The sequence below is a fragment of the Cupressus sempervirens genome, chromosome 5 (genome assembly GCF_028749045.1).
Source record: "Cupressus sempervirens isolate cs-2001-9-10 chromosome 5, ASM2874904v1, whole genome shotgun sequence".
NCBI lineage: Eukaryota > Viridiplantae > Streptophyta > Pinopsida > Cupressales > Cupressaceae > Cupressus > Cupressus sempervirens.
The window spans coordinates 485,793,553-485,805,905 of record NC_143122.1 but is presented as its reverse complement, the minus strand read 5'-3'; positions in this window follow the sequence as shown (position 1 = coordinate 485,805,905).

Sequence of the window (12,353 nt, the reverse complement as noted above, 5' to 3'; positions counted from 1 at the left end):
CTTCCTCACCTCCTCATGGATGATCTTCAACTGTTCAAAAAATTCTTCTACTTTAGCACTACTTATCTCTCCTTTATCCAACTACCATAATTTAGAATCATTTCTAGGACTACTCCCATATACAATCTAGAATGGTGATTTATTAGTACTCTTATTGAAAAAATTATTATATGAAAATTCTACCTGTGGTAAAATCACATTCCATCCTTTTGGCTTGTCTCCAACCAAACATCTCAGCAAGTTTCCCAAACTATGATTCACAACTTTTGTCTATCCATCAATATGTGGATGATGTGATAAACTAAACTTCAACTCTATCTTTAATTTCTTCCACAATGTATGCTAAAAAATACCCAACAAATTTGGTATCTCAATCTAAAACTATACTCTTGGGTAAACCATGTAGTCTCATCATTCCTCTAAAAAATAATTCTGCCACATGAATAGCATCACTAGTCTTCTTGCAAGGAATAAAATGTGTCATCTTTTAAAACCTATCAACCACCACAAAACTAGAATCATGCCCAAAGTATGTCCTTGGTAATCCAAGAACAAAATCCATAATGACATCCTCCCATGGCTTCTCTGGCATAGGTAATGGCTGATACAACCCTATATTCTACTTCACTTCTTTCCCCATCTAACATACTCTACAACTCTATATAAACTTCTTCACATATTGCTATAATTGTGGCCAGTAATAATTCTTAGCAGCCAAAGCTATGGTTTTATCTCTACCAATATATCCAGCCAATCCTCCACTATGCTTCTCCTTGATGAGATTCTCTCTCATTGAACTTCTAGGAATGCACAATTGGCTTCCTTTAAACAACACACTATCCTTGATAATGAAAGCTAACCACTTTGTCCTATCTTTAGGGAGGCCATGAATCCCCAAATCCTCATGGAAAATCAAGAGTAACAGAGGCTAGAAGAACTCATTGACCCGGCGATAGTGGCTATTTCAAATAGAGCCAAGGAGACAGGGATGAACCTCTTGAATAATGCTCATAACAGTATGATTGAAAATTTTAGATCAATCAAATGGCTTTTCCATGAGCTGGAGGAGGTCAAAGAATAGGTGAGACATATTGAGGCAACAAGGAATGGGATGGATGCTAACAGGAGGACGAATTTGGCTAATAGGCTCAGTTTGGCAAAAAGAAGGATACTCAACCTAGAGAACTACAATCACAACCTGGTGAATCGTATGTTCTCTTTGTTAAGCTCCATTAACAACAACATAATCTCTCTTACGGGCTAGATCAAAGATAGAGAAATGTAGGATGATGAGGAAGGAAAAGACAGGGATGAAGCCAGAACAGAGGATGACTCTGCAAAGGACAACACCATTCCTGATCAGGACTAGGGGGTCCAAAGGGCACAATAGCTAGAAGCAGAGGAGAATCAACTAGCCTTTGAGGTTGCTCAGGTTATGCAAGAGCTAGAGCGAAAGAGCAAGGAATAACTCTCACCTGTTCTTTTGTTTTTCTTTGTCTTTTGGCTTTTGTTCTAGCTTTAGGCCATGGTTTTACTTGTCTTTTTACTTGGTCTTTTCTCAGAACTCTACTTTCTGGTTGGGCTTTATGGAACACTTATTATCAGCCTTATATTTTTTAACTATTGGGTTTCAGGATCCTTGTAAAACCTATTTATCTAATCAAAAACTATAACAAGTTATGTACAAGTCTTCCATGCTTCACCAAAATTAGGATCATCTAGATATAAAGTACCGAGTTCTTCAAACCCAACCACCTCTATTTACATTTTTGTCAACAAAATTTATCTTCTAAAAAGAGCATCTACAACTCTATTAGACTTCCCACTCCTGTATTTCAAAACAAATGTATAACTCTACAAAAACTCAACCCACTTCAAATGCCTTTGGTTCAATTTTCCTTAACTATTCAAATATTGCAAAGCTTGATGATCAATATACAAAAAAACTCCTTAGGAAGAAAATAGCATCTCCACTTCTTCAATTTTTGAACTATAGCATAAAATTTTTGATCATAAAATGAATATTTTCTTTTGGAATCATTCAATTTGTCACTAAAGTAAGCAATAGGTCTACCTTATTAACTCATAATAGCTCTTATTGCAATACCACTAGCATCACAATCTACTTGAAACACCTTGTTAAAATTAGGAAATACTAAAATAGGTTGCTTAGTAAATTTCCATTTCAATAGATTAAAACTCTTGTCTACTCCTATAGTCTACTTAAATTCTTCCATATCCCCTCTCATTGTTTCAGTCAAGGGTCCACAAATACTATTAAAATCTCTTATGAACTTTCTGTAAAAACTAGCCAGTCCATGAAAAGATCTTACTTCTGTTGCACTCCTTGGAGTAGGCCATTCAATGATAGCCTTCACTTTCTCTGGGTCCATTTTTAGACCTTTTTATTAGACTAAAAATTCCAAGTACACCAACTCCTTTACAAAAGTGCACTTCTTTAGGTTTATGAGCAACTTTTCTTACCTCAACTTATCAAACACCTTGCGAATATGGATCAAATACTACTCCACTATCTTACTAAAGATCAAAATATCATCTAGGTAAGAAATGACAAACTTACCTAAAAAATCCTTCAATACCTCATTCATGAGCTGCATGAACATGCTCAGTGTAGTGATTAGCCCAAAAGGCATGACTAACCCTTCAAATAATCCTTCCCTTGTCTTGAAAGTAGTCTTCCACTCATCACCTTCTCTAATATGAATCTAATGGTGCCCATTGTTCAGATCTATCTTTGTGAAATTCTTAACTCCACTCAAATAGTCCATAATATCATCCATCCTTGGAAATGGAAATGTATACTTGATTTTGATCTTGTTGATAGCATGAGAATGTGTGCACATCCTCCATTCTCCATTCTTCTTTGGTTCTAATATAGCTGGTACTGCACATGGACTTAGACTCTCTCTAATTAACCCCATTTGCAATAACTCATGAACTTGTATGTTCAACCCTTTACTTTCTATTGGTGTCATTCAGTGCACTTCCTTGTTTGTCAAACTAGCTCCTAAAACCAAATCCATCTGGTGACTAATCTTCCTCATTAGAGGCAATCCATCAAGTACATTATCTGATACAATATCAAAAAACTCTCCCAACATATTTGCAACTTCTGCGAGAACCTCCTCTGCTTATTCTTTATTATCTTTTGGAATTATAGCCAAACACATGTGCTCACGCTTCATACCTTTGAGTAACTCTTTTCCATCAAAAGAAAAAAAAATTGGCAATACTACATAACTTTTCTTCTTTATCCTTTAATAGTTTCAACTTATGTTTCACTCCATCCTTGGTCAAAGTGTAGGTATTTTCTTACCCATCATGTATAGCATGCATGTCAACCTACCACAGCCTACCCAACAACATATGACATATGTCCATAGGTATGATACCACATAATACCTCATCCTAGTAGCTTCCAATTTTGAACTTCACTAAGAACTACTCATTGACCATGACCTTGTGGTCATCTTGCACCCAATCAATATGGTATAGATGTAGGTGCTTCTATTTCTTTAGCTTCAACTTCATGACCATAATTTGTGACACTAGATTGTCAGTACTTATACCATAAATGATCACATCACAACACTTATCTTTACATTTGCACCTTGTGTAAAATAAGCTCCTTCTTTTAATAGGTTCATTCTCACCACTACGCAAGACTTTTCTATTAACTATGACTTCTCCTCTTTCAGCATATTCAAAATATGAGGATATGCCATCTTCATCAACATGTACAACTCTAGCCTAGCCTTCTATTCTTCAATCTATCCTACCTTGTCACTAGGTACATTCAAATACTTTGTGCCCTTCTTCTCTATAATAAAAACATTTCCCATGGAAGCCTCCTCTTCCAAATCCCTATCCTCTACCTCTTCCTCCAATCTCTATTATTCTAATCATGGAAATGTTTGGAATTGTTTCCCCTCTAGTTCTAACTACTACTTCTAGCATCATCCTTGTTACTTTGATCATCATTATGACCTCCATAAGATTGTTTGCTAGATCTTCCACCATGACCTCTTCCACTATTCTTGTTATGAATCTAAATTCTTAGTTTCTCCTCAACCCTTAGGGAAAATCAATATGCCTCCTCAATACTAGTCACATGAACAAGACTCATCTCATCCCGAATGCTTGGATGTAACCCATTAAGATAATGGGCAACTTTCTCCTTATTAGCTTCTGCATAGCTAGTTCTAATGAGAACTCAGTAGACCTCTTTAGTATACTCTTGAATAGATTTTCCTACTTGCTTCAACCCTTGCATTTTTTTCAATAGATCAAGCTCATAATCTATGGGAATGAAATATTACTTAATTTTAGCTACTATCCCATCCCATCTAGTGATTTTTACCTTTCCTCTTTTATTTTGATCCAACTGGATCTCCTGCCACCAAATCTTTATGTGACCCTTCAATTTTGCCTTCACAAACTTGACCCTATCTAGATCTTCAATATCTTCATATCAAAGCACTCTTCCAATTCATTGATCTAGTCGATCAATTCCTCTAGGTTGAGATTTTGTAAAAATGTGGGCACATCAAACTTGGGTTTTTTTTCCAATACTGAAAATGGCCCTAAAAAGCTTAACCTCCTCTAGATTAAGAACTTCCTCTACTACATATGGGTTTGTGTTTCCTTCTTCTTCTCTTTCATCCTCACTTTCATCATCTCCTATGGAAAGATTCATTCCTCTGTGAATCTATTATTGCATCACTTGCATTTTCCTCTGGAGGGTTCTCAAATCCTTAGGTGTAACACCTTCAACTTTTCCACCACACTCTCTTTGTGGAGACATTTTCACACTTCCATTGAAACCCTAGTACAAACTGCCTCACATCAGCAATCTGTCAACATGCTCATCCCAATCCATGATCCTAGCATGAGCTATCTCAAAGTTGGTGATCTATCCACACACTCAAAAACTCTAGCTCTGATACCACTTGATGAAGGGTGCTCCCCTTAATACCATAAACCATAACAGAAAACCAAGAAACAATAACAAATGTGAGAAAAAAAATATGGACTTCTTATTTGCACTATAAATATAGAATTACAGAATTCACAAGTACAATATGCTAACCCACATTGGTTCCTTAATTACAATAATCTGCAAGACAAGTTGTGAACTATCACCTAGAGTTATTCTAAACAATGTTTTAGCTTTTCTTAAATAAGCAATTTTATGCCACCCGATAAGGTTCTAAATAGTGAAACTTAATATCTAGGGCTGATAGACCCTAACAGAGGCCATAACTCTTGAATCATTGTTGTAATTGGCTACCATAACCATTTTTTAGAAATGCCAGCTCCTGATCTACAAGCTAAAAGCCATGTAAGTGCCCTTCCATCAAGTTTTTAGACCTCATCTAGGAACTCTAAGGCCTCCAACAGTGAGCTTGAAGATTTTTCTACAAATTTTTCCATCGAAAATCTTCAATAACTTCTTAGATACTTAAGCTAGAGGAATGACATTTTTATGGTAGGCTTATAACTCTAAAATGAACCTTCATATAGAAAATGAAAACATTTTGAAATTGTATGAAAAACTTGCTAAAAATAGCAAGCTCCCATAAATAGTAACCACCCTATCTACTAGTCCTTATTAAAATAGAAAAGACTGAAAAGAAAATATTTTTGGGTGATTCAAGATTGCTTTTACACCCAGGATGCTCCTATATCAGCATAATCTAAACTATAATCCTTAGAATATGCAAAAAAATTCTACCTCTTTAACTCTATTTGTCTTTTAAAAATAACTAATATCTTGACATCATTGACAAGCACAATCATGAATGCAATACATGGGCTCTAAATCAAGTCTTCAAAAATGATAATATTCTACCCCATAATAATATCACTAAAATTCATGTTAATAATCTCCCCCTTTGGCATTGATAACATAGATTAAAAAATACCTAAGTTTCATGAATACCAAATATACTTCTTCATCATTTTCCTTTGCCCCCCATTCATGATGCTCATGAATGTAAATATATATCTACCCCAAAAAGGTTGTAAAGAGTTTTTCATGATCAAATAAGAACCAACAGTAGTCAACAATCTATATCAATGGCTAATATGGATAGGGAAGGTGTTAATCTCCCCAATACATAAGAATTTGTATTCTTCCCAAAATTTTCTTTCCTCATTGACATAAATCAATTTGTGTGTAGAAAATGTGGACACACTTCTATAAACCATTATTCTTAAGAATTTCTATGAAAGAGGGCATCCCAAGAGGTCGCTTCTAGATCTCTATCTATGACATGCAAAGGTTATGAGATGATGGCTCTCAAATGAACCAAACTATGCAACCCTTGCAAGGTACACCATAGAACGAGAGATTCAAAGAGTAGAGGCAAGAGTGTCAATATCCAAGAATCTAGAATAAAATGCAATGCAAATGCAAGCTATTCTAAATGAAATTTAAGTTAACAAAGAGAACTAAGCTAAAGCATAATAAAACCAAGCTAAAAAGTATGCCATAATGTAAGTAGAATGAAAGCTAAGCTAAAATGCAAAAATGCAAGAATGCTACAAGTCTCCAAAATCGCCAAGAAAACCTGCAACATAACAATAGCATGAGAGATTAAGATCTTTTGAATGAGGAGAGAGCCCTCCCTTTAAAAAAAAAAAATAGATGGTAGAGAGTAAGAGAAAAGATGAAAGTAATCAAGCATGGAATTTGAAAGTGGGAGTGATCCATGTGCACAAGCATCTCAACCAATCACAATTAATGGTTGACTTTTGAGAGGGTTTGAAATGTGTGGAGGAGAATTAAAGTTATTTTAAAAATAGAAGATTCCTCTCACATAAGAAATTGTGCATTCATGTGTAGAAAAAATACCATTTTCTTTTATTTCTAAAATAGGAATAATGCTTTATGTGTGCACACTTAGGATAAGAGATGCATGGGGAATTTTATTTAATTAAAAGGGGGACATGTTCTTTTCATTAAATATGAACTCAAGATAAAGTGGTCATACCATAGCTTATAATTGAATAAATAGATTTTTGAGGATTTGATCAAAAATAACCATTAGATAAATTATGGAAAAATGCTGGAAAGGGGGCTCATAGTCTAGATGACAATTTTTAGTTGATTACATTTTCCCCTCTTTGACTAATGTGTGTTCGATCTGGGAACACATGATGTCAAAGAATACATAATCCAAGTACACATCAATAGATAGAGAGATTTGATTATGAAGCATGAAATGCAAAAAGAGATAGCAAGTCTTGAATATATAGTCTGATAGTGATAGTATTGAACACTAGGATAGAGACGATATCAAAACTCAAGAAGAGCACTAACACCAAGAAAAGGAGATAGATCAAGAGAAAATAGATAGTTGTAGAAGAAAGCAATTTGCAATAATGATAGAATATTCATGCCCCCTTGGGATTAAAATCAAAATGAGATAGAGGAGAAGCATAAATAAGCTAGATTTGATCAATTTAGAACAAAGAAAAGTTCATGATGATAGATAAGAAATTAAGACCAACAAGTGACCACCAAGACATAAAGATATGCCCTAGTTTGACTAACTTTGACCAAGAAAGATAAAGTATAAGAATTAGGTCAAAGAAAGAAGAAAGATGAAATGGGATGAAATAGAAATGAAATCAAAGAGTGGAAGAGAGTAGAAATGATGAAGAAATGAAGAAATAATGGTTTCCCCAACAAGATTCAAAGATTTAGCCTCAATAGGTCAGCCAACTACATAGAAGAAGGAATAAATTTTGACTATCAAGATGAACCCAAATTTGGATTTCGATCCTAAAAATGGATCCAAGATGTTGAGATTAGAAAAGATAGGTCAAAAGCATAGATGAGATGCTATGATAGAAAAGAAGAGATAAGATAAGATCAAGAAGAGGTAAGAAAAGGATGAACATAGTTAGATGACATGTCCATTAAAGATAAAGAAGAGAGCTCTCTCAACATGTAAGATGAAAAGCTAAGCTAGAATGAACCCTAGAATGCAATCTAGTATGAAAAAGTGCAATTACAAGGGTTACGTAAGGAGGTCCTAGCTTTTATCATCGAGCCTTATTAGGGACATTAGAAGATCATACAATCATCACTAGAATAAACTATGAGGACATGAATATGATCTATATCGAATAGGTATGTGGGAATCTAACCTATGCACCAAAGACATATAGGTCAAGGTAACTATGTAGTTAGATTCCATAAGTTTAGTATAGAAAGATTACACTTGTATTAAGCTATAAGTGAAGATAACCCTTGAGTGTGGCCTTTCAAAAAAATAGTCAAGTATGATTCATTTTTAATCCAAAGTATTAAGTAGGACAAGCATGAATGCTAGAAACACTATAGACTAACAAAGTATACCCACAAGAAGTAATCAAGAAAACATGCCCCATGCCCCCAATATTCTCATTAATGACATCCTCAAAAGACTATTAGGGAGGGAACATATAGCAAAGAAATTAGAATAGACATCACACAAAGAAAATAAAGATCAACATAGTTTAGTTGTTTAAGTGTTTAAGTGCATGTGAGTCACTTGGTAATTTCTCCAAGACTTGAATCTAATAGTGAGAAATATTGTGACATTGGAGACTATAGTAAAATATCTAAAAAGTGTTGAGAAACACTTGATGTCAAGTTGGGGGAGTAGAGTTGATAAACATTGTTTTGTGAGTTGCCAAAGAAACCCTAATGCACAAGGAGACCTCAAATAGGCTAAGCAGTTGTTCCCCCGAGACAAGGACAAGAAACAATCCCAAGCTAGGAGATGTGTTGCAAAGTGGGTGATTGAGAGTGATAGACATAGGTGCAAGGGTCTCAAGCAGTGCCTATTTCCAGGTTTTCACCACTTGGTAGATTTTTCAGGCTATTTTTCATTTTTTTTTGTATTTTTGAATTTTTTGATATTTTTGGTGATACATCAAAGTGCCTATTGCTATATTTTCAATAAGATAATCATTTTTTTAGGGCATTTTTTTTGGATTTTTTTTTTTTGGATTTTTTAGAATGATTTAGAGATTACTAGTTCTCAAGCAAGATCACATCATTTTCTCCCAATGTCTAGCAAGGTGTAGAACATGATAGATCAAAAAGCCAGTGGATAAGCATAGATGGATAAAAAGGAGTATGAAGAGAGTGAAAGTGATCCTTAAGGATTGGCTCCTCAAGAGTACCCAAGCTAGGAAAAGATAGCCATATAAAGCAGATTTTGGATAAGCAATGGAAACAATGAGCAAGATAGCATATAGGATAAGTAGTGAATCCAATAAGAAAGATAGCATATGGCATAAGTAATGGAAGACAATAAGTGAGATAGAATGAAATCATGTAGTTTAAAAGAGTAGCCATGTCAAGAGACCTATGAGAATAATGTTTTGCTTTATTATGATCAAGACAAATGGGTCAACTAGATAGGATAGCAATGGGATAGAGAATAAGAATGAAGTTGGATATGATGGATATGAATGAATGAGCAAGCACAATAGAGAATCTCATGTATAAGATAGCCAATATGCAAGGATGGCTTAACAATGTCAAGAACATAGAGGAAGAGGGAAAAGGAGATAGATGGATGATGGTGGAAGAGTTACGCATGATGCCTATTGTTACCATATCTTTTCGCTGATGTACAAATTTATCACCCAAGTGTCACTTTGTAAATTGAAGTTGAAGTTGAAACCCATTTTCACTTCAAGTTCAACTTTATCCTTTCCTTTTTATTTTGGTAAAATGTCTCCCCCATTGACCCAAGTCTACTTTTGGAAGTTGAAGTTGAAGCCAAAGTTGATTTAAACTTCAACTTCAACTTTGACTTCGTGTTTCTCTAACGTGCACTTGTTTCCTTGTAAAAAAGGCATAGCAGGATTATTTTTTCATTTTTTCAAATCAAAGGAATGGGCTCCACCCTATGGTGATGTTAAAGATGCAAAAGGCAATAATTGTGGCAATTATGAAAAATTGTGCTAAGTACAGTTACTTTATGTAAAAAGGTAATGCATGGATTTTTGTGATATCATAAAAGGATGAGCTACATGTAGATGTGATGGATATTAATTGCAAATAATCCTTGCAAGTCTTATCAAAGTATAGATGGCACATTTGTAATTAACCCTTCCTACCCACTCAAATCATTTCTCTGATATCTTCCATAATAAACTTATATCCTACATAATTGCTCATTTCATCATCTTGAGCTCTCGACGCTGACTAGTAAGAAAGGAAAGTGGATGTCTGGACTCTACCAAAAACTATAAGTGTATTATCTCTCACTTTGTCATTTTTGTGCCTAGTTTTCCCTTTGAAGTGTTTTGGTTTAATCTAATAAATATGTATCTTTCAAGTTAAACCCTGATGCTTTTTCACCACAAAATGCCTAAGCTTGAAAAGCCCTTCCTACTGAGTTCCCTTTCCAAAATTTTGGATACTTTCATGGTGAATAAAAACTAAGGGGATGTAATTGAGTGGGTGAGGGATGTTCAGTCTAGTCACATACATCAAAAATTGACTAGTAGTGGTTTATTAGAAGCAACTACCTTCCCACCAACTATTAAATGCCTAGAAATAGTCATGGAATGCAAATCACTATGACCCCAACACCAGATACATAAAGAAAACTTCAAGGGAGGTGTTAGTATGTAGGACAAGTGTTAGCATAGCCCTAAGAATTCCTCATAAGGAACTCTATGAACCATGGACCTTTGAGGAATCTGAGTGTCTATATCATGATAGAAAGAAGAACTATGACAACATCATAGCTCAAACTTAGCTTTTGAGACCAGTTGAAGGGGGTTCTAGATTGCCTAAGCCATTAATGATTGATCAATCATTTCATTAAAGAAATAGCAAACATTGTGTTACTTTTGAACAAGATTAAAGGGAATGATCATGAATTTCACTAGGAAAGTTGGATGTATCTTTTCATTCTGAAGATCATCGAAGGTGCAAAAATTATTGATAGGGCAGATTTAATACCTAAGAATTTGCATAGAGGCCTCATAGAGGTAGGTAGTTTTAGCTTATTCTTTTTGCATTCCTACCTAGTCTATATTTTAGCAACATCACAAAGAATGGGAGGGACTTCCATATATGCCTTGGATAGAATAGATGACTATCTACCCATATTATAAGGAAATTCATGCCACTAAATCTTGCAAGGGGTTCAGAAGGGTTAATGATTTTTTTCTTGGGAGGTTATTTTTTGGGCTAAAAAGGTCACAAAAATCATAGGTTATCAAAGTAATCTATGTAGGATATTAAAGTTTATGGCTACTTTTATATACATTTCCCTAAATTTACATATCTTAGGATTGGGGGTTTTTCTAGTGAACCGCTTAAGTTGCCACGTTACTATTTAGACAGTATTATTTTTTCAAAGATATGTAGGCAACTTATTTCTATATTTGACTCTTCTAAAAGAACAAAGAAATTAGTTGCATGCATGTTCCCTATTGAGATTAGTCACTACATGTGTTCAAATTACAAATAGGCTAAGTTGGCACAACCTGCATTGTCGTGTTTATGCCTCAAACCCTATACTGCTAGAAAATATTTTGATTATACGTAATTTACTATAAAAAAAATTGGGCATGCATCTTCATTAACCCATGTTCCTCATTTGGAAGATTACTAGGCAAATTGCCTTGATGAATTTGAAGTTAGAAAGATATTATGGTCCAGATTGACAGTTAATTAGATTAGTGTGTTTAAGGTAAATCTCAATACTCATGGGATAGAAGAAGATGAAGCTAAGGATGTGATCGACCCATTCTATGTTGAAAAATTTGAATACATACCCATCCCCAAGCTTGATTGGACTAAGATGGAAGAGAATGACCTAATGTCCTGTACCGTAGAAGTGTTGAGAAGAACCAAGAAGTGGTTAAAATCAAAGAATGTTGAATCAACCACTCTTGAAGTCCCTGAAAAACACTCAAAAGCCAAGCACAAAAAAGCACAGTGCACACCTAAGGCCATTTCTAACCTTGATATTTCTAACTCTATTGCAAGTTTTCATAAAGCTAAACTAAAGCTGAAGTTGAAGTTGAAGTAACCCCAAAGCCACTTCAACTTCAAGTTCAAGAAGAGGTACCAAAATTTAGAAGGGTAATTTGTTCTAGCACTAAAAAGGCAATGTTGAGCAAAGAAAAGGGAAGAGTCACAGTTGACCTAGATCCTATTGAGGTAAAGGCAAGTTTGAAGCAGTCTCCTATTTCCATCATGGCTTGTAATACCCCAAATCCTAAGAAATCCCCTGATAATAGTGGTTCTCAATCTGATACTTTGGCCATAGCAAAAGTTTCTCCTCTAGTAGGTAAAGAACTTACTA